The sequence below is a fragment of the Leuresthes tenuis genome, unplaced genomic scaffold (genome assembly GCF_036924035.1).
Source record: "Leuresthes tenuis unplaced genomic scaffold, fLeuTen1.0.hap1 SCAF_1, whole genome shotgun sequence".
NCBI classification, from domain to species: domain Eukaryota; kingdom Metazoa; phylum Chordata; class Actinopteri; order Atheriniformes; family Atherinopsidae; genus Leuresthes; species Leuresthes tenuis.
In genome coordinates this window covers 7714014-7737826 of record NW_027325355.1, presented here as the reverse complement: position 1 = coordinate 7737826, position 23813 = coordinate 7714014, and the positions used below count along the sequence as shown (strand labels likewise).

Sequence of the window (23813 nt, the reverse complement as noted above, 5' to 3'; positions counted from 1 at the left end):
AGATAATTGCAGAGAAAGGCTGATATGTAGTGGGCACATCTTCATCCCTGATGTGATTATTACCTGCAGTTGAAACTGAGACTCTCAGATCACTTCGTGTCTGCCAACAAAGCAGCAGCAGCTGAAGATGACCAACTTCCACATGTGTCACAGGGTGATCAGACGTTGCAACAAAAGACATGCAGGTGGTAGAGAGAAGAGAAAAAGCTTAAAGCACCTGGTATTCCCAAGTGGTCTCCCATCCAAGTACTAACCAGGCCCAACCCTGCTTGGCTTCCGAGATCAGACAAGGTCGGGCATATTCAGGGTGGTGAGGCTGTAAGCAACAATGTCTGTCACAAATGTGCATTATATCGGTACTGGAATCATACAGTTCCTCTATGTAACCAGATTATTGCCAAGAAAGGCTAACTTGTAGTGGGCACATCTTCATCCCTGAAGTGATTATTACCTGCAGTTGAAACTGAGACTCTCAGATCACTTCGTGTCTGCCAACAAAGCAGCAGCTGAAGATGACCAACTTCCTCATGTGTCACAGGGTGATCAGACGTTGCAACAAAAGACATGCAGGTGGTAGAGAGAAGGGAAATAGCTTACAGAACCTGGTATTCCCAAGTAGTCTCCCATCCAAGTACTAACCAGGCCCAACCCTGCTTGGCTTCCGAGATCAGATGAGGTTGGGCATGTTCAGGGTGGTGTGGCCGTAAGCAACAATATCTGTGAACAATGTGCATTATATAGGTACTGGAATCATACGGTTCCTCTATGTAACCAGATAATTGCCGAGAAAGGCTAACTTGTAGTGGGCACATCTTCTTCCCTGTCGTGATTATTACCTGCAGTTGAAACTGAGACTCTCAGATCACTTCGTGTCTGCCAACAAAGCAGCAGCAGCTGAAGATGACCAACTTCCTCATGTGTCACAGGGTGATCAGATGTTGCAACAAAAGACATGCATGTGGTAGAGAGAAGAGAAAAAGCTTACAGGACCTGGTATTCCCAAGCGGTCTCCCATCCAAGTACTAACCAGGCCCAACCTTGCTTGGCTTCCGAGATCAGACGAGGTCGGGCAAATTCAGGGTGGTGTGGCTGTAAGCAACAATGTCTGTCACAAATGTGCATTATATAGGTACTGGAATCATACGGTTACTCTATGTAACCAGATAATTGCAGAGAAAGGCTGATATGTAGTGGGCACATCTTCATCCCTGATGTGATTATTACCTGCAGTTGAAACTGAGACTCTCAGATCACTTCGTGTCTGCCAACAAAGCAGCAGCAGCTGAAGATGACCAACTTCCACATGTGTCACAGGGTGATCAGACGTTGCAACAAAAGACATGCAGGTGGTAGAGAGAAGAGAAAAAGCTTAAAGCACCTGGTATTCCCAAGTGGTCTCCCATTCAAGTACTAACCAGGCCCAACCCTGCTTGGCTTCCGAGATCAGACGAGGTCGGGCATATTCAGGGTGGTGTGACTGTAAGCAACAATGTCTGTCACAAATGTGCATTATATAGGTACTGGAATCATACAGTTACTCTATGTAACCAGATAATTGCAGAGAAAGGCTGATATGTAGTGGGCACATCTTCATCCCTGAAGTGATTATTACCTGCAGTTGAAACTGAGACTCTCAGATCACTTCGTGTCTGCCAACAAAGCAGCAGCTGAAGATGACCAACTTCCTCATGTGTCACAGGGTGATCAGACGTTGCAACAAAAGACATGCAGGTGGTAGAGAGAAGGGAAATAGCTTACAGAACCTGGTATTCCCAAGTAGTCTCCCATCCAAGTACTAACCAGGCCCAACCCTGCTTGGCTTCCGAGATCAGATGAGGTTGGGCATGTTCAGGGTGGTGTGGCCGTAAGCAACAATATCTGTCACAAATGTGCATTATATAGGTACTGGAATCATACGGTTACTCTATGTAACCAGATAATTGCAGAGAAAGGCTGATATGTAGTGGGCACATCTTCATCCCTGATGTGATTATTACGTGCAGTTGAAACTGAGACTCTCAGATCACTTCGTGTCTGCCTACAAAGCAACAGCAGCTGAAGATGACCAACTTCCTCATGTGTCACAGGGTGATCAGACGTTGCAACAAAAGACATGCAGGTGGTAGAGAGAAGAGAAAAAGCTTACAGCACCTGGTATTCCCAAGTAGTCTCCCATCCAAGTACTAACCAGGCCCAACCCTGCTTGGCTTCTGAGATCAGACGAGGTTGGGCATATTCAGGGTGGTGTGGCCGTAAGCAAAAATATCTGTGAACAATGTGCATTATATAGGTACTGGAATCATACGGTTCCTCTATGTAACCAGATAATTGCCGAGAAAGGCTGATGCGTATTGGGCACATCTTCTTCCCTGTAGTGAATATTCTCTCCAGCGGAAACTGAGACTCTCAGATCACTTCGTGTCTGCCAACAAAGCAGCAGCAGCTGAAGATGACCAACTTCCTCATGTGTCACAGGGTGATCAGACGTTGCAACAAAAGACATGCATGTGGTAGAGAGAAGAGAAAAAGCTTAAAGCACCTGGTATTCCCAAGCGGTCTCCCATCCAAGTACTAACCAGGCCCAACCTTGCTTGGCTTCCGAGATCAGACAAGGTCGGGCATATTCAGGGTGGTGAGGCTGTAAGCAACAATGTCTGTCACAAATGTGCATTATATCGGTACTGGAATCATACAGTTCCTCTATGTAACCAGATTATTGCCAAGAAAGGCTAACTTGTAGTGGGCACATCTTCATCCCTGAAGTGATTATTACCTGCAGTTGAAACTGAGACTCTCAGATCACTTCGTGTCTGCCAACAAAGCAGCAGCTGAAGATGACCAACTTCCTCATGTGTCACAGGGTGATCAGACGTTGCAACAAAAGACATGCAGGTGGTAGAGAGAAGGGAAATAGCTTACAGAACCTGGTATTCCCAAGTAGTCTCCCATCCAAGTACTAACCAGGCCCAACCCTGCTTGGCTTCCGAGATCAGATGAGGTTGGGCATGTTCAGGGTGGTGTGGCCGTAAGCAACAATATCTGTGAACAATGTGCATTATATAGGTACTGGAATCATACGGTTCCTCTATGTAACCAGATAATTGCCGAGAAAGGCTAACTTGTAGTGGGCACATCTTCTTCCCTGTCGTGATTATTACCTGCAGTTGAAACTGAGACTCTCAGATCACTTCGTGTCTGCCAACAAAGCAGCAGCAGCTGAAGATGACCAACTTCCACATGTGTCACAGGGTGATCAGACGTTGCAACAAAAGACATGCAGGTGGTAGAGAGAAGAGAAAAAGCTTAAAGCACCTGGTATTCCCAAGTGGTCTCCCATCCAAGTACTGACCAGGCCCAACCCTGCTTGGCTTCCGAGATCAGACGAGGTCGGGCAAATTCAGGGTGGTGTGACTGTAAGCAACAATGTCTGTCACAAATGTGCATTATATAGGTACTGGAATCATACGGTTACTCTATGTAACCAGATAATTGCAGAGAAAGGCTGATATGTAGTGGGCACATCTTCATCCCTGATGTGATTATTACCTGCAGTTGAAACTGAGACTCTCAGATCACTTCGTGTCTGCCAACAAAGCAGCAGCTGAAGATGACCAACTTCCTCATGTGTCACAGGGTGATCAGACGTTGCAACAAAAGACATGCATGTGGTAGAGAGAAGAGAAAAAGCTTACAGCACCTGGTATTCCCAAGTAGTCTCCAATCCAAGTACTAACCAGGCCCAACCCTGCTTGGCTTACGAGATCAGACGAGGTCGGGCATGTTCAGGGTGGTTTGGCCGTAAGCGACAATGTCTGTGACAAATGTGAATTATATAGGTACTGGAATCATACAGTTCCTCTATGTAACCAGATAATTGCCAAGAAAGGCTGATATGTAGTGGGCATATCTTCATCCTTGATGTGATTACTACCTGTAGTTGAAACTGAGACTCTCAGATCACTTCGTGTCTGCCAACAAAGCAGCAGCAGCTGAAGATGACCAACTTCCTCATGTGTCACAGGGTCATCAGACTTTGCAACAAAAGACATGCAGGTGCTAGAGAGAAGAGAAAAAGCTTACAGCACCTGGTATTCCCAAGTAGTCTCCCATCCAAGTACTAACCAGGCCCAACCCTGCTTGGCTTCCGAGATCAGACGAGGTCGGGCATGTTCAGGGTGGTTTGGCCGTAAGCGACAATGTCTGTGACAAATGTGAATTATATAGGTACTGGAATCATACAGTTCCTCTATGTAACCAGATAATTGCCAAGAAAGGCTGATATGTAGTGGGCATATCTTCATCCTTGATGTGATTACTACCTGTAGTTGAAACTGAGACTCTCAGATCACTTCGTGTCTGCCAACAAAGCAGCAGCAGCTGAAGATGACCAACTTCCACATGTGTCACAGGGTGATCAGACGTTGCAACAAAAGACATGCAGGTGGTAGAGAGAAGAGAAAAAGCTTACAGCACCTGGTATTCCAAAGCAGTCTCCCATCCAAGTACTAACCAGGCCCAACCCTGCTTGGCTTCCGAGATCAGATGAGGTTGGGCATGTTCAGGGTGGTGTGGCCGTAAGCAACAATATCTGTGAACAATGTGCATTATATAGGTACTGGAATCATACAGTTCCTCTATGTAACCAGATAATTGCTGAGAAAGGCTGATGCGTATTAGGCACATCTTCTTCCCTGTCGTGATTATTCTCTCCAGCGGAAACTGAGACTCTCAGATCACTTTGTGTCTGCCGACAAAGCAGCAGCAGCTGAAGATGACCAACTTCCTCATGTGTCACAGGGTGATCAGACGTTGCAACAAAAGACATGCAGGTGGTAGAGAGAAGAGAAAAAGCTTACAGCACCTGGTATTCCCAAGCGGTCTCCCATCCAAGTACTAACCAGGACCAACCCTGCTTGGCTTCCGAGATCACACGAGGTCGGGCATATTCAGGGTGGTGTGGCCGTAAGCGACAATGTCTGTGACAAATGTGCATTATATCGGTACTGGAATCATACAGTTCCTCTATGTAACCAGATAATTGCCGAGAAAGGCTAACTTGTCGTGGGCACATCTTCATCCCTGATGTGATTATTACCTGCAGTTGAAACTGAGACTCTCAGATCACTTCGTGTCTGCCAACAAAGCAGCAGCAGCTGAAGATGACCAACTTCCACATGTGTCACAGGGTGATCAGACGTTGCAACAAAAGACATGCAGGTGGTAGAGAGAAGAGAAAAAGCTTACAGCACCTGGTATTCCCAAGCAGTCTCCCATCCAAGTACTAACCAGGCCCAACCCTGCTTGGCTTCCGAGATCAGACGAGGTCGGGCATGTTCAGGGTGGTTTGGCCGTAAGCGACAATGTCTGTGACAAATGTGAATTATATAGGTACTGGAATCATACAGTTCCTCTATGAAACCAGATAATTGCCAAGAAAGGCTGATATGTAGTGGGCATATCTTCATCCTTGATGTGATTACTACCTGTAGTTGAAACTGAGACTCTCAGATCACTTCGTGTCTGCCAACAAAGCAGCAGCAGCTGAAGATGACCAACTTCCTCATGTGTCACAGGGTGATCAGACGTTGCAACAAAAGACATGCATGTGGTAGAGAGAAGAGAAAAAGCTTACAGCACCTGGTATTCCCAAGCGGTCTCCCATCCAAGTACTAACCTGGCCCAACCCTGCTTGGCTTCCGAGATCAGACGAGGTCAGGCATTTTCAGGGTGGTGTGGCCGTAAGCAACAATATCTGTGAACAATGTGCATTATATAGGTACTGGAATCATACAGTTCCTCTATGTAACCAGATAATTGCTGAGAAAGGCTGATGCGTATTAGGCACATCTTCTTCCCTGTCGTGATTATTCTCTCCAGCGGAAACTGAGACTCTCAGATCACTTTGTGTCTGCCGACAAAGCAGCAGCAGCTGAAGATGACCAACTTCCTCATGTGTCACAGGGTGATCAGACGTTGCAACAAAAGACATGCACGTGGTAGAGAGAAGAGAAAAAGCTTACAGCACCTGGTATTCCCAAGCGGTCTCCCATCCAAGTACTAACCAGGACCAACCCTGCTTGGCTTCCGAGATCAGACGAGGTCGGGCATATTCAGGGTGGTGTGGCCGTAAGCAACAATGTCTGTGACAAATGTGCATTATATCGGTACTGGAATCATACAGTTCCTCTATGTAACCAGATAATTGCCGAGAAAGGCTAACTTGTAGTGGGCACATCTTCATCCCTGATGTGATTATTACCTGCAGTTGAAACTGAGACTCTCAGATCACTTCGTGTCTGCCAACAAAGCAGCAGCAGCTGAAGATGACCAACTTCCACATGTGTCACAGGGTGATCAGACGTTGCAACAAAAGACATGCAGGTGGTAGAGAGAAGAGAAAAAGCTTACAGCACCTGGTATTCCCAAGTAGTCACCCATCCAAGTACTAACCAGGCCCAACCCTGCTTGGCTTCCGAGATCAGACGAGGTCGGGCATGTTCAGGGTGGTTTGGCCGCAAGCGACAATGTCTGTGACAAATGTGAATTATATAGGTACTGGAATCATACAGTTCCTCTATGAAACCAGATAATTGCCAAGAAAGGCTGATATGTAGTGGGCATATCTTCATCCTTGATGTGATTACTACCTGTAGTTGAAACTGAGACTCTCAGATCACTTCGTGTCTGCCAACAAAGCAGCAGCAGCTGAAGATGACCAACTTCCTCATGTGTCACAGGGTGATCAGACGTTGCAACAAAAGACATGCATGTGGTAGAGAGAAGAGAAAAAGCTTACAGCACCTGGTATTCCCAAGCGGTCTCCCATCCAAGTACTAACCTGGCCCAACCCTGCTTGGCTTCCGAGATCAGACGAGGTCAGGCATTTTCAGGGTGGTGTGGCCGTAAGCAACAATATCTGTGAATAATGTGCATTATATAGGTACTGGAATCATACGGTTACACTATGTAACCAGATAATTGCAGAGAAAGGCTGATATGTAGTGGGCACATCTTCATCCCTGATGTGATTATTACCTGCAGTTGAAACTGAGACTCTCAGATCACTTCGTGTCTGCCTACAAAGCAACAGCAGCTGAAGATGACCAACTTCCACATGTGTCACAGGGTGATCAGACGTTGCAACAAAAGACATGCAGGTGGTAGAGAGAAGAGAAAAAGCTTAAAGCACCTGGTATTCCCAAGTGGTCTCCCATCCAAGTACTAACCAGGCCCAACCCTGCTTGGCTTCCGAGATCAGACGAGGTCGGGCATATTCAGGGTGGTGTGACTGTAAGCAACAATGTCTGTCACAAATGTGCATTATATAGGTACTGGAATCATACGGTTACTCTATGTAACCAGATAATTGCAGAGAAAGGCTGATATGTAGTGGGCACATCTTCATCCCTGAAGTGATTATTACCTGCAGTTGAAACTGAGACTCTCAGATCACTTCGTGTCTGCCAACAAAGCAGCAGCTGAAGATGACCAACTTCCTCATGTGTCACAGGGTGATCAGACGTTGCAACAAAAGACATGCAGGTGGTAGAGAGAGGGGAAATAGCTTACAGAACCTGGTATTCCCAAGTAGTCTCCCATCCAAATACTAACCAGGCCCAACCCTGCTTGGCTTCCGAGATCAGATGAGGTTGGGCATGTTCAGGGTGGTGTGGCCGTAAGCAACAATATCTGTCACAAATGTGCATTATATAGGTACTGGAATCATACGGTTACTCTATGTAACCAGATAATTGCAGAGAAAGGCTGATATGTAGTGGGCACATCTTCATCCCTGATGTGATTATTACGTGCAGTTGAAACTGAGACTCTCAGATCACTTCGTGTCTGCCAACAAAGCAGCAGCAGCTGAAGATGACCAACTTCCACATGTGTCACAGGGTGATCAGACGTTGCAACAAAAGACATGCAGGTGGTAGAGAGAAGAGAAAAAGCTTAAAGCACCTGGTATTCCCAAGTGGTCTCCCATCCAAGTACTAACCAGGCCCAACCCTGCTTGGCTTCCGAGATCAGACGAGGTCGGGCAAATTCAGGGTGGTGTGACTGTAAGCAACAATGTCTGTCACAAATGTGCATTATATAGGTACTGGAATCATACGGTTACTCTATGTAACCAGATAATTGCAGAGAAAGGCTGATATGTAGTGGGCACATCTTCATCCCTGAAGTGATTATTACCTGCAGTTGAAACTGAGACTCTCAGATCACTTCGTGTCTGCCAACAAAGCAGCAGCTGAAGATGACCAACTTCCTCATGTGTCACAGGGTGATCAGACGTTGCAACAAAAGACATGCAGGTGGTAGAGAGAAGGGAAATAGCTTACAGAACCTGGTATTCCCAAGTAGTCTCCCATCCAAGTACTAACCAGTCCCTACCCTGCTTGGCTTCCGAGATCAGATGAGGTTGGGCATGTTCAGGGTGGTGTGGCCGTAAGCAACAATATCTGTGAACAATGTGCATTATATAGGTACTGGAATCATACGGTTCCTCTATGTAACCAGATAATGGCTGAGAAAGGCTGATGCGTATTAGGCACATCTTCTTCCCTGTCGTGATTATTCTCTCCAGCGGAAACTGAGACTCTCAGATCACTTCGTGTCTGCCGACAAAGCAGCAGCAGCTGAAGATGACCAACTTCCTCATGTGTCACATGGTGATCAGACGTTGCAACAAAAGACATGCAGGTGGTAGAGAGAAGAGAAAAAGCTTACAGCACCTGGTATTCCCAAGCGGTCTCCCATCCAAGTACTAACCAGGCCCAACCCTGCTTGGCTTCCGAGATCAGACGAGGTCAGGTATATTCAGGGTGGTGTGGCCGTAAGCAACAATATCTGTGAACAATGTGCATTATATAGGTACTGGAATCATACGGTTACACTATGTAACCAGATAATTGCCGAGAAAGGCTGATATGTAGTGGGCACATCTTCATCCCTGATGTGATTATTACCTGCAGTTGAAACTGAGACTCTCAGATAACTTCGTGTCTGCCAACAAAGCAGCGGCAGCTGAAGATGACCAACTTCCACATGTGTCACAGGGTGATCAGATGTTGCAACAAAAGACATGCATGTGGTCGAGAGAAGAGAAAAAGCTTACAGCACCTGGTATTCCCAAGCGGTCTCCCATCCAAGTACTAACCAGGCCCAACCTTGCTTGGCTTCCGAGATCAGACGAGGTCGGGCAAATTCAGGGTGGTGTGGCTGTAAGGAACAATGTCTGTCACAAATGTGCATTATATAGGTACTGGAATCATACGGTTACTCTATGTAACCAGATAATTGCAGAGAAAGGCTGATATGTAGTGGGCACATCTTCATCCCTGATGTGATTATTACCTGCAGTTGAAACTGAGACTCTCAGATCACTTCGTGTCTGCCAACAAAGCAGCAGCTGAAGATGACCAACTTCCTCATGTGTCACAGGGTGATCAGACGTTGCAACAAAAGACATGCATGTGGTAGAGAGAAGAGAAAAAGCTTACAGCACCTGGTATTCCCAAGTAGTCTCCCATCCAAGTACTAACCAGGCCCAACCCTGCTTGGCTTCCGAGATCAGACGAGGTCGGGCATGTTCAGGGTGGTTTGGCCGTAAGCGACAATGTCTGTGACAAATGTGAATTATATAGGTACTGGAATCATACAGTTCCTCTATGTAACCAGATAATTGCCAAGAAAGGCTGATATGTAGTGGGCATATCTTCATCCTTGATGTGATTACTACCTGTAGTTGAAACTGAGACTCTCAGATCACTTCGTGTCTGCCAACAAAGCAGCAGCAGCTGAAGATGACCAACTTCCTCATGTGTCACAGGGTCATCAGACTTTGCAACAAAAGACATGCAGGTGCTAGAGAGAAGAGAAAAAGCTTACAGCACCTGGTATTCCCAAGTAGTCTCCCATCCAAGTACTAACCAGGCCCAACCCTGCTTGGCTTCCGAGATCAGACGAGGTCGGGCATGTTCAGGGTGGTTTGGCCGTAAGCGACAATGTCTGTGACAAATGTGAATTATATAGGTACTGGAATCATACAGTTCCTCTATGTAACCAGATAATTGCCAAGAAAGGCTGATATGTAGTGGGCATATCTTCATCCTTGATGTGATTACTACCTGTAGTTGAAACTGAGACTCTCAGATCACTTCGTGTCTGCCAACAAAGCAGCAGCAGCTGAAGATGACCAACTTCCACATGTGTCACAGGGTGATCAGACGTTGCAACAAAAGACATGCAGGTGGTAGAGAGAAGAGAAAAAGCTTACAGCACCTGGTATTCCAAAGCAGTCTCCCATCCAAGTACTAACCAGGCCCAACCCTGCTTGGCTTCCGAGATCAGATGAGGTTGGGCATGTTCAGGGTGGTGTGGCCGTAAGCAACAATATCTGTGAACAATGTGCATTATATAGGTACTGGAATCATACGGTTCCTCTATGTAACCAGATAATTGCTGAGAAAGGCTGATGCGTATTAGGCACATCTTCTTCCCTGTCGTGATTATTCTCTCCAGCGGAAACTGAGACTCTCAGATCACTTTGTGTCTTCCGACAAAGCAGCAGCAGCTGAAGATGACCAACTTCCTCATGTGTCACAGGGTGATCAGACGTTGCAACAAAAGACATGCACGTGGTAGAGAGAAGAGAAAAAGCTTACAGCACCTGGTATTCCCAAGCGGTCTCCCATCCAAGTACTAACCAGGACCAACCCTGCTTGGCTTCCGAGATCAGACGAGGTCGGGCATATTCAGGGTGGTGTGGCTGTAAGCAACAACGTCTGTGACAAATGTGCATTATATCGGTACTGGAATCATACAGTTCCTCTATGTAACCAGATAATTGCCGAGAAAGGCTAACTTGTAGTGGGCACATCTTCATCCCTGATGTGATTATTACCTGCAGTTGAAACTGAGACTCTCAGATCACTTCGTGTCTGCCAACAAAGCAGCAGCAGCTGAAGATGACCAACTTCCACATGTGTCACAGGGTGATCAGACGTTGCAACAAAAGACATGCAGGTGGTAGAGAGAAGAGAAAAAGCTTACAGCACCTGGTATTCCCAAGTAGTCTCCCATCCAAGTACTAACCAGGCCCAACCCTGCTTGGCTTCCGAGATCAGACGAGGTCAGGCATTTTCAGGGTGGTGTGGCCGTAAGCAACAATATCTGTGAATAATGTGCATTATATAGGTACTGGAATCATACGGTTACACTATGTAACCAGATAATTGCAGAGAAAGGCTGATATGTAGTGGGCACATCTTCATCCCTGATGTGATTATTACCTGCAGTTGAAACTGAGACTCTCAGATCACTTCGTGTCTGCCTACAAAGCAACAGCAGCTGAAGATGACCAACTTCCTCATGTGTCACAAGGTGATCAGACGTTGCAACAAAAGACATGCATGTGGTAGAGAGAAGAGAAAAAGCTTACAGCACCTGGTATTCCCAAGCGGTCTCCCATCCAAGTACTAACCAGGCCCAACCTTGCTTGGCTTCCTAGATCAGACGAGGTCGGGCATATTCAGGGTGGTGAGGCTGTAAGCAACAATGTCTGTGACAAATGTGCATTATATAGGTACTGGAATCATACAGTTCCTCTATGTAACCAGATAATTGCCGAGAAAGGCTGATATGTAGTGGGCACATCTTCATCCCTGAAGTGATTATTACCTGCAGTTGAAACTGAGACTCTCAGATCACTTCGTGTCTGCCAACAAAGCAGCAGCTGAAGATGACCAACTTCCTCATGTGTCACAGGGTGATCAGACGTTGCAACAAAAGACATGCATGTGGTAGAGAGAAGAGAAAAAGCTTACAGCACCTGGTATTCCCAAGCGGTCTCCCATCCAAGTACTAACCAGGCCCAATCCTGCTTGGCTTCCGAGATCAGATGAGGTTGGGCATGTTCAGGGTGGTGTGGCCGTAAGAAACAATATCTGTGAACAATGTGCATTATATAGGTACTGGAATCATACGGTTCCTCTATGTAACCAGATAATTGCTGAGAAAGGCTGATGCGTATTAGGCACATCTTCTTCCCTGTCGTGATTATTCTCTCCAGCGGAAACTGAGACTCTCAGATCACTTCGTGTCTGCCGACAAAGCAGCAGCAGCTGAAGATGACCAACTTCCTCATGTGTCACAGGGTCATCAGACTTTGCAACAAAAGACATGCAGGTGCTAGAGAGAAGAGAAAAAGCTTACAGCACCTGGTATTCCCAAGTAGTCTCCCATCCAAGTACTAACCAGGCCCAACCCTGCTTGGCTTCTGAGATCAGACGAGGTCAGGTATATTCAGGGTGGTGTGGCCGTAAGCAAAAATATCTTTGAACAATGTGCATTATATAGGTACTGGAATCATACGGTTCCTCTATGTAACCAGATAATTGCAGAGAAAGGCTGATGCGTATTGGGCACATCTTCTTTCCTGTCGTGAATATTCTCTCCAGCGGAAACTGAGACTCTCAGATCACTTCGTGTCTGCCAACAAAGCAGCAGAAGCTGAAGATGACCAACTTCCTCATGTGTCACAGGGTGATCAGACATTGCAACAAAAGACATGCAGGTGGTAGAGAGAAGAGAAAAAGCTTACAGCACCTGGCATTCCAAAGCAGTCTCCAATCCAAGTACTAACCAGGCCCAACCCTGCTTGGGTTCCGAGATCAGACGAGGTCAGGTATATTCAGGGTGGTGTGGCCGTAAGCAAAAATATCTGTGAACAATGTGCATTATATAGGTACTGGAATCATACGGTTCCTCTATGTAACCAGATAATTGCAGAGAAAGGCTGATGCGTATTGGGCACATCTTCTTTCCTGTCGTGAATATTCTCTCCAGCGGAAACTGAGACTCTCAGATCACTTCGTGTCTGCCAACAAAGCAGCAGCAGCTGAAGATGACCAACTTCCTCATGTGTCACAGGGTCATCAGACGTTGCAACAAAAGACATGCAGGTGCTAGAGAGAAGAGAAAAAGCTTACAGCACCTGGTATTCCCAAGTAGTCTCCCATCCAAGTACTAACCAGGCCCAACCCTGCTTGGCTTCCGAGATCAGACGAGGTCAGGTATATTCAGGGTGGTGTGGCCGTAAGCAACAGTATCTGTGAACAATGTGCATTATATAGGTACTGGAATCATACGGTTACACTATGTAACCAGATAATTGCCGAGAAAGGCTGATATGTAGTGGGCACATCTTCATCCCTGATGTGATTATTACCTGCAGCGGAAACTGAGACTCTCAGATCACTTCGTGTCTGCCAACAAAGCAGCAGCAGCTGAAGATGACCAACTTCCTCATGTGTCACAGGGTGATCAGACGTTGCAACAAAAGACATGCACGTGGTAGAGAGAAGAGAAAAAGCTTACAGCACCTGGTATTCCCAAGCGGTCTCCCATCCAAGTACTAACCAGGCCCAACCCTGCTTGGCTTCCGAGATCAGACGAGGTCGGGCATGTTCAGGGTGGTGTGGCCGTAAGCAAAAATGTCTGTCACAAATGTGCATTATATAGGTACTGGAATCATATGGTTACTCTATGTAACCAGATAATTGCCGAGAAAGGCTGATATGTAGTGGGCACATCTTCATCCCTGATGTGATTATTACCTGCAGTTGAAACTGAGACTCTCAGATCACTTCGTGTCTGCCAACAAAGCAGCAGCAGCTGAAGATGACCAACTTCCTCATGTGTCACAGGGTGATCAGATGTTGCAACAAAAGACATGCATGTGGTAGAGAGAAGAGAAAAAGCTTACAGCACCTGGTATTCCCAAGCGGTCTCCCATCCAAGTACTAACCAGGCCCAACCCTGCTTGGCTTCTGAGATCAGACGAGGTTGGGCATGTTCAGGGTGGTGTGGCCGTAAGCAAAAATAGCTGTGAACAATGTGCATTATATAGGTACTGGAATCATACGGTTCCTCTATGTAACCAGATAATTGCCGAGAAAGGCTAACTTGTAGTGGGCACATCTTCTTCCCTGACGTGATTATTACCTGCAGTTGAACCTGAGACTCTCAGATCACTTCGTGTCTGCCAACAAAGCAGCAGCAGCTGAAGATGACCAACTTCCTCATGTGTCACAGGGTGATCAGACGTTGCAACAAAAGACATGCATGTGGTAGAGAGAAGAGAAAAAGCTTACAGTACCTGATATTCCCAAGCAGTCTACCATCCAAGTACTAACCAGGCCCAACCCTGCTTGGCTTCCGAGATCAGGCATTTTCAGGGTGGTGTGGCCGTAAGCAACAATATCTGTGAACAATGTGCATTATATAGGTACTGGAATCGTACGGTTACACTATGTAACCAGATAATTGCAGAGAAAGGCTGATATGTAGTGGGCACATCTTCATCCCTGATGTGATTATTACCTGCAGTTGAAACTGAGACTCTCATATCACTTCGTGTCTGCCAACAAAGCAGCAGCAGCTGAAGATGACCAACTTCCTCATGTGTCACAGGGTGATCAGACGTTGCAACAAAAGACATGCATGTGGTAGAGAGAAGAGAAAAAGCTTACAGCACCTGGTATTCCCAAGCGGTCTCCCATCCAAGTACTAACCAGGCCCAACCTTGCTTGGCTTCCGAGATCAGACGAGGTCGGGCAAATTCAGGGTGGTGTGGCTGTAAGCAACAATGTCTGTGACAAATGTGCATTATATAGGTACTGGAATCATACGGTTACTCTATGTAACCAGATAATTGCAGAGAAAGGCTGATATGTAGTGGGCACATCTTAATCCCTGATGTGATTATTACCTGCAGTTGAAACTGAGACTCTCAGATCACTTCGTGTCTGCCAACAAAGCAGCAGCAGCTGAAGATGACCAACTTCCTCATGTGTCACAGGGTGATCAGACGTTGCAACAAAAAACATGCAGGTGGTAGAGAGAAGAGAAAAAGCTTACAGCACCTGGTATTCCCAAGCGGTTTCCCATCCAAGTACTAACCAGGCCCAACCTTGCTTGGCTTCCGAGATCAGACGAGGTCGGGCATATTCAGGGTGGTGTGGCTGTAAGCAACAATGTCTGTCACAAATGTGCATAATATAGGTACTGGAATCATACGGTTACTCTATGTAACCAGATAATTGCCGAGAAAGGCTGATATGTAGTGGGCACATCTTCATCCCTGATGTGATTATTACCTGCAGTTGAAACTGAGACTCTCAGATCACTTCGTGTCTGCCAACAAAGCAGCAGCAGCTGAAGATGACCAACTTCCTCATGTGTCACAGGGTGATCAGACGTTGCAACAAAAGACATGCAGGTGCTAGAGAGAAGAGAAAAAGCTTACAGCACCTGGTATTCATAAGCAGTGTCCCATCCAAGTACTAACCAGGCCCAACCCTGCTTGGCTTCCGAGATCAGACGAGGTCTGGCATGTTCAGGGTGGTTTGGCCGTAAGCGACAACGTCTGTGACAAATGTGAATTATATATGTACTGGAATCATACAGTTCCTCTATGTAACCAGATAATTGCCAAGAAAGGCTGATATGTAGTGGGCACATCTTCATCCTGGATGTGATTATTACCTGCAGTTGAAACTGAGACTCTCATATCACTTCGTGTCTGCCAACAAAGCAGCAGCAGCTGAAGATGACCAACTTCCTCATGTGTCACAGGGTGATCAGACGTTGCAACAAAAGACATGCATGTGGTAGAGAGAAGAGAAAAAGCTTACAGCACCTGGTATTCCCAAGCGGTCTCCCATCCAAGTACTAACCAGGCCCAACCTTGCTTGGCTTCTGAGATCAGACGAGGTTGGGCATATTCAGGGTGGTGTGGCCGTAAGCAACAATATCTGTGAACAATGTGCATTATATCGGTACTGGATTCATACAGTTCCTCTATGTAACCAGATAATTGCCGAGAAAGAATGATATATAGTGGGCACATCTTAATCCCTGATGTGATTATTACCTGCAGTTGAAACTGAGACTCTCAGATCACTTCGTGTCTGCCAACAAAGCAGCAGCAGCTGAAGATGACCAACTTCCTCATGTGTCACAGGGTGATCAGACGTTGCAACAAAAGACATGCAGGTGGTAGAGAGAAGAGAAAAAGCTTACAGCACCTGGTATTCCCAAGTGGTCTCCCATCCAAGCACTAACCAGGCCAAACCCTGCTTGGCTTCTGATATCAGACGAGGTCGGGCATGTTCAGGGTGGTGTGGCTGTAAGCGACAATGTCTGTGAAAAATGTGAATTATATAGGTACTGGAATCATACAGTTCCTCTATGTAACCAGATAATTGCCAAGAAAGGCTGATATGTAGTGGGCACATCTTCATCCCTGATGTGATTATTACCTGCAGTTGAAACTGAGACTCTCATATCACTTCGTGTCTGCCAACAAAGCAGCAGCAGCTGAAGATGACCAACTTCCTCATGTGTCACAGGGTGATCAGACGTTGCAACAAAAGACATGCAGGTGGTAGAGAGAAGAGAAAAAGCTTACAGCACCTGGTATTCCCAAGTGGTCTCCCATCCAAGCACTAACCAGGCCAAACCCGGCTTGGCTTCTGAGATCAGACGAGGTTGGGCATGTTCAGGGTGGTGTGGCTGTAAGCGACAATGTCTGTGAAAAATGTGAATTATATAGGTACTGGAATCATACAGTTCCTCTATGTAACCAGATGATTGCCGAGAAAGGCTAACTTGTAGTGGGCACATCTTCTTCCCTGTCGTGATTATTATCTGCAGTTGAAACTGAGAATCTCAGATCACTTCGTGTCTGCCAACATAGCAGCAGCAGCTGAAGATGACCAACTTCCTCATGTGTCACAGGGTGATCAGACGTTGCAACAAAAGACATGCAGGTGGTAGAGAGAAGAGAAAAAGCTTACAGCACCTGGTATTCATAAGCAGTCTCCCATCCAAGTACTAACCAGGCCCAACCCTGCTTGGGTTCCGAGATCAGACGAGGTCGGGCATGTTCAGGGTGGTGTGGCCGTAAGCAACAATATCTGTGAACAATGTGCATTATATAGGTACTGGAATCATACGGTTACACTATGTAACCAGATAATTGCCGAGAAAGGCTGATATGTAGTGGGCACATCTTCATCCCTGATGTGATTATTACCTGCAGTTGAAACTGAGACTCTCAGATCACTTCGTGTCTGCCAACAAAGCAGCAGCAGCTGAAGATGACCAACTTCCTCATGTGTCACAGGGTGATCAGACGTTGCAACAAAAGACATGCAGGTGGTAGAGAGAAGAGAAAAAGCTTACAGCACCTGGTATTCCCAAATAGTCTCCCATCCAAGTACTAACCAGGCCCAACCCTGCTTGGCTTCTGAGATCAGACGAGGTTTGGCATGTTCAGGGTGGTGTGGCCGTAAGCAAAAATAGCTGTGAACAATGTGCATTATATAGGTACTGGAATCATACGGTTCCTCTATGTAACCAGATAATTGCTGAGAAAGGCTGATGCGTATTGGGCACATCTTCTTCCCTGTCGTGATTATTCTCTCCAGCGGAAACTGAGACTCTCAGATCACTTCGTGTCTGCCAACAAAGCAGCAGAAGCTGAAGATGACCAACTTCCTCATGTGTCACAGGGTGATCAGACATTGCAACAAAAGACATGCAGGTGGTAGAGAGAAGAGAAAAAGCTTACAGCACCTGGCATTCCAAAGCAGTCTCCAATCCAAGTACTAACCAGGCCCAACCCTGCTTGGGTTCCGAGATCAGACGAGGTCAGGTATATTCAGGGTGGTGTGGCCGTAAGCAACAATATCTGTGAACAATGTGCATTATATAGGTACTGGAATCATACGGTTACACTATGTAACCAGATAATTGCCGAGAAAGGCTGATATGTAGTGGGCACATCTTCATCCCTGATGTGATTATTACCTGCAGTTGAAACTGAGACTCTCAGATCACTTCGTGTCTGCCAACAAAGCAGCAGCAGCTGAAGATGACCAACTTCCTCATGTGTCACAGGGTGATCAGACGTTGCAACAAAAGACATGCAGGTGGTAGAGAGAAGAGAAAAAGCTTACAGCACCTGGTATTCCCAAGCGGTCTCCCATCCAAGTACTAACCAGGCCCAACCCTGCTTGGGTTCCGAGATCAGACGAGGTCAGGTATATTCAGGGTGGTGTGGCCGTAAGCAACAATGTCTGTGACAAATGTGCATTATATAGGTACTGGAATCATACGGTTCCTCTATGTAACCAGATAATTGCAGAGAAAGGCTAACTTGTAGTGGGCACATCTTCTTCCCTGTCGTGATTATTATCTGCAGTTGAAACTGAGAATCTCAGATCACTTCGTTTCTGCCAACAAAGCAGCAGCAGCTGAAGATGACCAACTTCCTCATGTGTCACAGGGTGATCAGACGTTGCAACAAAAGACATGCATGTGGTAGAGAGAAGAGAAAAAGCTTACAGCACCTGGTATTCCCAAGTGGTCTCCCATCCAAGTACTAACCAGGCCCAACCTTGCTTGGCTTCCGAGATCAGACGAGATCGGGCAAATTCAGGGTGGTGTGGCTGTAAGCAACAATGTCTGTCACAAATGTGCATTATATAGGTACTGGAATCATACGGTTACTCTATGTAACCAGATAATTGCAGAGAAAGGCTGATATGTAGTGGGCACATCTTCATCCCTGTCGTGATTATTCTCTCCAGCGGAAACTGAGACTCTCAGATCACTTCGTGTCTGCCAACAAAGCAGCAGCAGCTGAAGATGACCAACTTCCTCATGTGTCACAGGGTGATCAGACGTTGCAACAAAAGACATGCAGGTGGTAGAGAGAAGAGAAAAAGCTTACAGCACCTGGTATTCCCAAGCGGTCTCCCATCCAAGTACTAACCAGGCCCAACCCTGCTTGGCTTCCGAGATCAGACGAGGTCGGGCATGTTCAGGGTGGTGTGGCCGTAAGCAACAATGTCTGTCACAAATGTGCATTATATAGGTACTGGAATCATACAGTTCCTCTATGTAACCAGATAATTGCCGAGAAAGGCTAACTTGTAGTGGGCACATCTTCATCCCTGATGTGATTATTATCTGTAGTTGAAACTGAGACTCTCAGATCACTTTGTGTCTGCCAACAAAGCAGCAGCAGCTGAAGATGACCAACTTCCTCATGTGTCACAGGGTGATCAGACGTTGCAACAAAAGACATGCATGTGGTAGAGAGAAGAGAAAAAGCTTACAGCTCCTGGTATTCCCAAGCGGTCTCCCATCCAAGTACTAACCAGGCCCAACCCTGCTTGGCTTCCGAGATCAGACGAGGTCGGGCATATTCAGGGTGGTGTGGCAGTAAGCAACAATGTCTGTCACAAATGTGGATTATATAGGTACTGGAATCATACGGTTACTCTATGTAACCAGATAATTGCCGAGAAAGGCTGATATGTAGTGGGCACATCTTCATCCCTGATGTGATTATTACCTGCAGTTGAAACTGAGACTCTCAGATCACTTCGTGTCTGCCAACAAAGCAGCAGCAGCTGAAGATGACCAACTTCCTCATGTGTCACAGGGTGATCAGACGTTGCAACAAAAGACATGCAGGTGGTAGAGAGAAGAGAAATAGCTTACAGCACCTGGTATTCCTAAGCGGTCTCCCATCCAAGTACTAACCAGGCCCAACCCTGCTTGGCTTCCGAGATCAGACGAGGTCGGGCATATTCAGGGTGGTGTGGCCGTAAGCAACAATGTCTGTGACAAATGTGCATTATATCGGTACTGGAATCATACAGTTCCTCTATGTAACCAGATAATTGCTGAGAAAGGCTAACTTGTAGTGGGAACATCTTCTTCCCTGACGTGATTATTACCTGCAGTTGAAACTGAGACTCTCAGATTACTTCGTGTCTTCCAACAACGCAGCAGCAGCTGAAGATGACCAACTTCCTCATGTGTCACAGGGTGATCAGACGTTGCAACAAAAGACATGCAGGTGCTAGAGAGAAGAGAAAAAGCTTACAGTACCTGGTATTCCCAGGTAGTCTCCCATCCAAGTACTAACCTTGCCCAACCCTGCTTGGCTTCCGAGATCAGACGAGGTCGTGCATGTTTAGGGTAGTGTGGCCATAAGCGACAATGTCTGTGACAAATGTGCATTATATAGGTACTAGAATCATACAGTTCCTCTATGTAACAAGATAATTGCCAAGAAAGGCTGATATGTAGTGGGCATATCTTCATCCTTGATGTGATTACTACCTGTAGTTGAAACTGAGACTCTCAGATCACTTCGTGTCTGCCAACAAAGCAGCAGCAGCTGAAGATGACCAACTTCCTCGTGTGTCACAGGGTGATCAGACGTTTCAACAAAAGACATGCAGGTGGTAGAGAGAAGAGAAAAAGCTTACAGCACCTGGTATTCCCAAGCAGTCTCCCATCCAAGTACTAACCAGGCCCAACCCTGCTTGGCTTCCGAGATCAGACGAGGTCGGGCATATTCAGGGTGGTGTGGCCTTAAGCAACAATATCTGTGAACAATGTGCATTATATAGGTACTGGAATCATACGGTTACTCTATGTAACCAGATAATTGCAGAGAAAGGCTGATATGTAGTGGGCACATCTTAATCCCTGATGTGATTATTACCTGCAGTTGAAACTGAGACTCTCAGATCACTTCGTGTCTGCCAACAAAGCAGCAGCAGCTGAAGATGACCAACTTCCTCATGTGTCACAGGGTGATCAGACGTTGCAACAAAAGACATGCAGGTGGTAGAGAGAAGAGAAAAAGCTTACAGAACCTGGTATTCCCAAGCAGTCTCCCATCCAAGTACTAACCAGGCCCAACCCTGCTTGGCTTCCGAGATCAGACGAGGTCGGGCATATTCAGGGTGGTGTGGCCGTAAGCAACAATATCTGTGAACAATGTGCATTATATAGGTACTGGAATCATACGGTTACTCTATGTAACCAGATAATTGCAGAGAAAGGCTGATATGTAGTGGGCACATCTTAATCCCTGATGTGATTATTACCTGCAGTTGAAACTGAGACTCTCAGATCACTTCGTGTCTGCCAACAAAGCAGCAGCAGCTGAAGATGACCAACTTCCTCATGTGTCACAGGGTGATCAGACGTTGCAACAAAAGACATGCAGGTGGTAGAGAGAAGAGAAAAAGCTTACAGAACCTGGTATTCCTAAGCAGTCTCCCATCCAAGTACTAACCAGGCCCAACCCTGCTTGGCTTCCGAGATCAGACGAGGTCGGGCTTATTCAGGGTGGTGTGGCTGTAAGCAACAATGTCTGTGACAAATGTTTATTATATAGGTACTGGAATCATACGGTTACTCTATGTAACCAGATAATTGCCGAGAAAGGCTGATATGTAGTGGGCACATCTTCATCCCTGATGTGATTATTACCTGCAGTTGAAACTGAGACTCTCAGATCACTTCGTGTCTGCCAATATAGCAGCAGCAGCTGAAGATGACCAACTTCCTCATGTGTCACAGGGTGATCAGACGTTGCAACAAAAGACATGCATGTGGTAGAGAGAAGAGAAATAGCTTACAGGACCTGGTATTCCCAAGCAGTCTCCCATCCAAGTACTAACCAGGCCAGACCCTGCTTGGCTTCCGAGATCAGACGACATCGGGCATGTTCAGGGTGGTGTGGCCGTAAGCAACAATGTCTGTGACAAATGTTCATTATATCGGTACTGGAATCATACAGTTCCTCTATGTAACCAGATAATTGCCGAGAAAGGCTAACGTGTAGTGGGCACATCTTCTTCCCTGACGTGATTATTATCTGCAGTTGAAATTTATAATCTCAGATTACTTCGTGTCTTCCAACAAAGCAGCAGCAGCTGAAGATGACCAACTTCCTCATGTGTCACAGGGTGATCAGACGTTGCAACAAAAGACGTGCAGGTGGTAGAGAGAAGAGAAAAAGCTTACAGCACCTGGTATTCCCAAGCAGTCTCCCATCCAAGTACTAACCAGGCCCAACCCTGCTTGGCTTCCGAGATCAGACGAGGTTGGGCACATTCAGGGTGGTGTGGTTGTAAGCAACAATGTCTGTCACAAATGTGCATTATAACGGTACTGGAATCATACGGTTACTCTATGTAACAAGATAATTGCCGAGAAAGGCTGATATGTAGTGGGCACATCTTCATCCCTGATGTGATTATTACCTGCAGTTGAAACTGAGACTCTCAGATCACTTCGTGTCTGCCAACAAAGCAGCAGCAGCTGAAGATGATCAACTTCCTCATGTGTTTCACAGGGTGATCAGACGTTGCAACAAAAGACATGCAGGTGGTAGAGAGAAGAGAAAAAGCTTACAGCACCTGGTATTCCCAAGCGGTCTCCCATCCAAGTACTAACCAGGCCCAACCCTGCTTGGCTTTCGAGATCAGACGAGGTCAGGCATATTCAGGGTGGTGTGGCCGTAAGCAACAATATCTGTGGACAATGTGCATTATATAGGTACAGGAATCATACGGTTACTCTATGTAACCAGATAATTGCAGAGAAAGGCTGATATGTAGTGGGCACATCTTAATCCCTGATGTGATTATTACCTGCAGTTGAAACTGAGACTCTCAGATCACTTCGTGTCTGCCAACAAAGCAGCAGCAGCTGAAGATGACCAACTTCCTCATGTGTCACAGGGTGATCAGACGTTGCAACAAAAGACATGCAGGCGCTAGAGAGAAGAGAAAAAGCTTACAGCACCTGGTATTCCCAAGCAGTCTCCCATCCAAGTACTAACCAGGCACAACCCTGCTTGGCTTCCGAGATCAGACGAGGTCGGGCACATTCAGGGTGGTGTGGTTGTAAGCAACAATGTCTGTCACAAATGTGCATTATATAGGTACTGGAATCATACGGTTCCTCTATGTAACCAGATAATTGCCGAGAAAGGCTGATGCGTATTGGGCACATCTTCTTCCCTGTCGTGATTATTCTCTCCAGCGGAAACTGAGACTCTCAGATCACTTCGTGTCTGCCAACAAAGCAGCAGCACCTGAAGATGACCAACTTCCTCATGTGTCACAGGGTCATCAGACGTTGCAACAAAAGACATGCAGGTGGTAGAGAGAAGAAGCTTACAGCACCTGGTATTCCCAAGCAGTCTCCCATCCAAGTACTAACCAGGCCCAAACCTGCTTGGCTTCCGAGATCAGACGAGGTCGGGCATATTCAGGGTGGTGTGGCTGTAAGCAACAATGTCAGTCACAAATGTGCATTATATAGGTACTGGAATCATACGGTTACTCTATGTAACCAGATAATTGCAGAGAAAGGCTGATATGTAGTGGGCACATCTTCATCCCTGATGTGATTATTACCTGCAGTTGAAACTGAGACTCTCAGATCACTTCGTGTCTGCCAACAAAGCAGCAGCAGCTGAAGATGACCAACTTCCTCATGTGTCACAGGGTGATCAGACGTTGCAAAAAAAGACATGCATGTGGTAGAGAGAAGAGAAAAAGCTTACAGCACCTGGTATTCCCAAGCGGTCTCCCATCCAAGTACTAACCAGGCCCAACCTTGCTTGGCTTCCGAGACCAGACAAGGTCGGGCATATTCAGGGTGGTGTGGCTGTAAGCAACAATGTCTGTCACAAATGTGCATTATATAGGTACTGGAATCATACGGTTACTCTATGTAACCAGATAATTGCCGAGAAAGGCTGATATGTAGTGGGCACATCTTCATCCCTGATGTGATTATTACCTGCAGTTGAAACTGAGACTCTCAGATCACTTCGTGTCTGCCAACAAAGCAGCAGCAGCTGAAGATGACCAACTTCCTCATGTGTCACAGGGTGATCAGACGTTGCAAAAAAAGACATG

The 23813-nt window shown here is 46.4% G+C and overlaps 1 protein-coding gene, 30 non-coding genes and 31 pseudogenes across 31 annotated transcripts in view; 1 reads left to right on the top strand and 61 right to left on the bottom strand.

Annotated features, from left to right (window-relative positions):
• The window catches only part of LOC140291582 (NLR family CARD domain-containing protein 3-like), a 531700-nt gene that overhangs the window by 190811 nt on the left and 317076 nt on the right, over positions 1-23813 (top strand). The window lies entirely within an intron of this gene.
• LOC140302959 (5S ribosomal RNA) lies at positions 206-324 on the bottom strand (annotated as a pseudogene).
• On the bottom strand, positions 591-709 carry LOC140297229 (5S ribosomal RNA; annotated as a pseudogene).
• LOC140300421 (5S ribosomal RNA) lies at positions 979-1097 on the bottom strand (annotated as a pseudogene).
• Positions 1367-1485, bottom strand: LOC140298521 (5S ribosomal RNA). The gene has a single exon (XR_011914161.1). It is a non-coding gene; the product is annotated as a 5S ribosomal RNA (ribosomal RNA).
• Positions 1752-1870, bottom strand: LOC140297218 (5S ribosomal RNA; annotated as a pseudogene).
• LOC140302932 (5S ribosomal RNA) lies at positions 2140-2258 on the bottom strand (annotated as a pseudogene).
• Positions 2528-2646, bottom strand: LOC140277692 (5S ribosomal RNA; annotated as a pseudogene).
• LOC140297196 (5S ribosomal RNA) lies at positions 2913-3031 on the bottom strand (annotated as a pseudogene).
• On the bottom strand, positions 3301-3419 carry LOC140299871 (5S ribosomal RNA; annotated as a pseudogene).
• Positions 3686-3804, bottom strand: LOC140299820 (5S ribosomal RNA; annotated as a pseudogene).
• Positions 4074-4192, bottom strand: LOC140319681 (5S ribosomal RNA). Its single transcript, XR_011917974.1, has one exon. It is a non-coding gene; the product is annotated as a 5S ribosomal RNA (ribosomal RNA).
• On the bottom strand, positions 4462-4580 carry LOC140299861 (5S ribosomal RNA; annotated as a pseudogene).
• Positions 4850-4968, bottom strand: LOC140297702 (5S ribosomal RNA). Its single transcript, XR_011913414.1, has one exon. It is a non-coding gene; the product is annotated as a 5S ribosomal RNA (ribosomal RNA).
• LOC140277259 (5S ribosomal RNA) lies at positions 5238-5356 on the bottom strand. Its single transcript, XR_011909079.1, has one exon. It is a non-coding gene; the product is annotated as a 5S ribosomal RNA (ribosomal RNA).
• LOC140299769 (5S ribosomal RNA) lies at positions 5626-5744 on the bottom strand. The gene has a single exon (XR_011914765.1). It is a non-coding gene; the product is annotated as a 5S ribosomal RNA (ribosomal RNA).
• Positions 6014-6132, bottom strand: LOC140284429 (5S ribosomal RNA). Its single transcript, XR_011910193.1, has one exon. It is a non-coding gene; the product is annotated as a 5S ribosomal RNA (ribosomal RNA).
• On the bottom strand, positions 6402-6520 carry LOC140289571 (5S ribosomal RNA). The gene has a single exon (XR_011912268.1). It is a non-coding gene; the product is annotated as a 5S ribosomal RNA (ribosomal RNA).
• LOC140299757 (5S ribosomal RNA) lies at positions 6790-6908 on the bottom strand. Its single transcript, XR_011914764.1, has one exon. It is a non-coding gene; the product is annotated as a 5S ribosomal RNA (ribosomal RNA).
• On the bottom strand, positions 7178-7296 carry LOC140297697 (5S ribosomal RNA). The gene has a single exon (XR_011913409.1). It is a non-coding gene; the product is annotated as a 5S ribosomal RNA (ribosomal RNA).
• Positions 7563-7681, bottom strand: LOC140267525 (5S ribosomal RNA; annotated as a pseudogene).
• On the bottom strand, positions 7951-8069 carry LOC140298638 (5S ribosomal RNA). Its single transcript, XR_011914266.1, has one exon. It is a non-coding gene; the product is annotated as a 5S ribosomal RNA (ribosomal RNA).
• On the bottom strand, positions 8336-8454 carry LOC140288421 (5S ribosomal RNA; annotated as a pseudogene).
• On the bottom strand, positions 8724-8842 carry LOC140299450 (5S ribosomal RNA). The gene has a single exon (XR_011914734.1). It is a non-coding gene; the product is annotated as a 5S ribosomal RNA (ribosomal RNA).
• LOC140299547 (5S ribosomal RNA) lies at positions 9112-9230 on the bottom strand (annotated as a pseudogene).
• On the bottom strand, positions 9497-9615 carry LOC140319626 (5S ribosomal RNA). The gene has a single exon (XR_011917969.1). It is a non-coding gene; the product is annotated as a 5S ribosomal RNA (ribosomal RNA).
• Positions 9885-10003, bottom strand: LOC140319570 (5S ribosomal RNA). The gene has a single exon (XR_011917967.1). It is a non-coding gene; the product is annotated as a 5S ribosomal RNA (ribosomal RNA).
• On the bottom strand, positions 10273-10391 carry LOC140299860 (5S ribosomal RNA; annotated as a pseudogene).
• On the bottom strand, positions 10661-10779 carry LOC140289663 (5S ribosomal RNA). Its single transcript, XR_011912277.1, has one exon. It is a non-coding gene; the product is annotated as a 5S ribosomal RNA (ribosomal RNA).
• LOC140290316 (5S ribosomal RNA) lies at positions 11049-11167 on the bottom strand. Its single transcript, XR_011912341.1, has one exon. It is a non-coding gene; the product is annotated as a 5S ribosomal RNA (ribosomal RNA).
• Positions 11437-11555, bottom strand: LOC140308355 (5S ribosomal RNA; annotated as a pseudogene).
• LOC140300251 (5S ribosomal RNA) lies at positions 11822-11940 on the bottom strand (annotated as a pseudogene).
• LOC140300370 (5S ribosomal RNA) lies at positions 12210-12328 on the bottom strand. Its single transcript, XR_011914824.1, has one exon. It is a non-coding gene; the product is annotated as a 5S ribosomal RNA (ribosomal RNA).
• LOC140313178 (5S ribosomal RNA) lies at positions 12598-12716 on the bottom strand (annotated as a pseudogene).
• LOC140277386 (5S ribosomal RNA) lies at positions 12986-13104 on the bottom strand. The gene has a single exon (XR_011909085.1). It is a non-coding gene; the product is annotated as a 5S ribosomal RNA (ribosomal RNA).
• Positions 13374-13492, bottom strand: LOC140297828 (5S ribosomal RNA). Its single transcript, XR_011913528.1, has one exon. It is a non-coding gene; the product is annotated as a 5S ribosomal RNA (ribosomal RNA).
• On the bottom strand, positions 13762-13880 carry LOC140299700 (5S ribosomal RNA; annotated as a pseudogene).
• On the bottom strand, positions 14150-14258 carry LOC140294392 (5S ribosomal RNA; annotated as a pseudogene).
• LOC140297359 (5S ribosomal RNA) lies at positions 14528-14646 on the bottom strand. The gene has a single exon (XR_011913101.1). It is a non-coding gene; the product is annotated as a 5S ribosomal RNA (ribosomal RNA).
• LOC140297381 (5S ribosomal RNA) lies at positions 14916-15034 on the bottom strand. The gene has a single exon (XR_011913121.1). It is a non-coding gene; the product is annotated as a 5S ribosomal RNA (ribosomal RNA).
• Positions 15304-15422, bottom strand: LOC140269221 (5S ribosomal RNA; annotated as a pseudogene).
• LOC140308542 (5S ribosomal RNA) lies at positions 15692-15810 on the bottom strand (annotated as a pseudogene).
• On the bottom strand, positions 16080-16198 carry LOC140289771 (5S ribosomal RNA; annotated as a pseudogene).
• Positions 16468-16586, bottom strand: LOC140294360 (5S ribosomal RNA; annotated as a pseudogene).
• LOC140300847 (5S ribosomal RNA) lies at positions 16856-16974 on the bottom strand (annotated as a pseudogene).
• On the bottom strand, positions 17244-17362 carry LOC140312315 (5S ribosomal RNA; annotated as a pseudogene).
• Positions 17632-17750, bottom strand: LOC140313175 (5S ribosomal RNA; annotated as a pseudogene).
• On the bottom strand, positions 18020-18138 carry LOC140289388 (5S ribosomal RNA). The gene has a single exon (XR_011912250.1). It is a non-coding gene; the product is annotated as a 5S ribosomal RNA (ribosomal RNA).
• Positions 18408-18526, bottom strand: LOC140300543 (5S ribosomal RNA). Its single transcript, XR_011914842.1, has one exon. It is a non-coding gene; the product is annotated as a 5S ribosomal RNA (ribosomal RNA).
• Positions 18796-18914, bottom strand: LOC140297814 (5S ribosomal RNA). Its single transcript, XR_011913516.1, has one exon. It is a non-coding gene; the product is annotated as a 5S ribosomal RNA (ribosomal RNA).
• On the bottom strand, positions 19184-19302 carry LOC140297579 (5S ribosomal RNA). Its single transcript, XR_011913302.1, has one exon. It is a non-coding gene; the product is annotated as a 5S ribosomal RNA (ribosomal RNA).
• LOC140299542 (5S ribosomal RNA) lies at positions 19572-19690 on the bottom strand. The gene has a single exon (XR_011914743.1). It is a non-coding gene; the product is annotated as a 5S ribosomal RNA (ribosomal RNA).
• LOC140291926 (5S ribosomal RNA) lies at positions 19960-20078 on the bottom strand (annotated as a pseudogene).
• On the bottom strand, positions 20348-20466 carry LOC140298703 (5S ribosomal RNA). The gene has a single exon (XR_011914325.1). It is a non-coding gene; the product is annotated as a 5S ribosomal RNA (ribosomal RNA).
• Positions 20736-20854, bottom strand: LOC140298345 (5S ribosomal RNA). The gene has a single exon (XR_011914002.1). It is a non-coding gene; the product is annotated as a 5S ribosomal RNA (ribosomal RNA).
• LOC140304866 (5S ribosomal RNA) lies at positions 21124-21242 on the bottom strand (annotated as a pseudogene).
• LOC140289003 (5S ribosomal RNA) lies at positions 21512-21630 on the bottom strand (annotated as a pseudogene).
• LOC140300875 (5S ribosomal RNA) lies at positions 21900-22018 on the bottom strand (annotated as a pseudogene).
• On the bottom strand, positions 22290-22408 carry LOC140295808 (5S ribosomal RNA). Its single transcript, XR_011912904.1, has one exon. It is a non-coding gene; the product is annotated as a 5S ribosomal RNA (ribosomal RNA).
• Positions 22678-22796, bottom strand: LOC140297318 (5S ribosomal RNA; annotated as a pseudogene).
• On the bottom strand, positions 23061-23179 carry LOC140298443 (5S ribosomal RNA). Its single transcript, XR_011914091.1, has one exon. It is a non-coding gene; the product is annotated as a 5S ribosomal RNA (ribosomal RNA).
• Positions 23449-23567, bottom strand: LOC140295369 (5S ribosomal RNA). The gene has a single exon (XR_011912863.1). It is a non-coding gene; the product is annotated as a 5S ribosomal RNA (ribosomal RNA).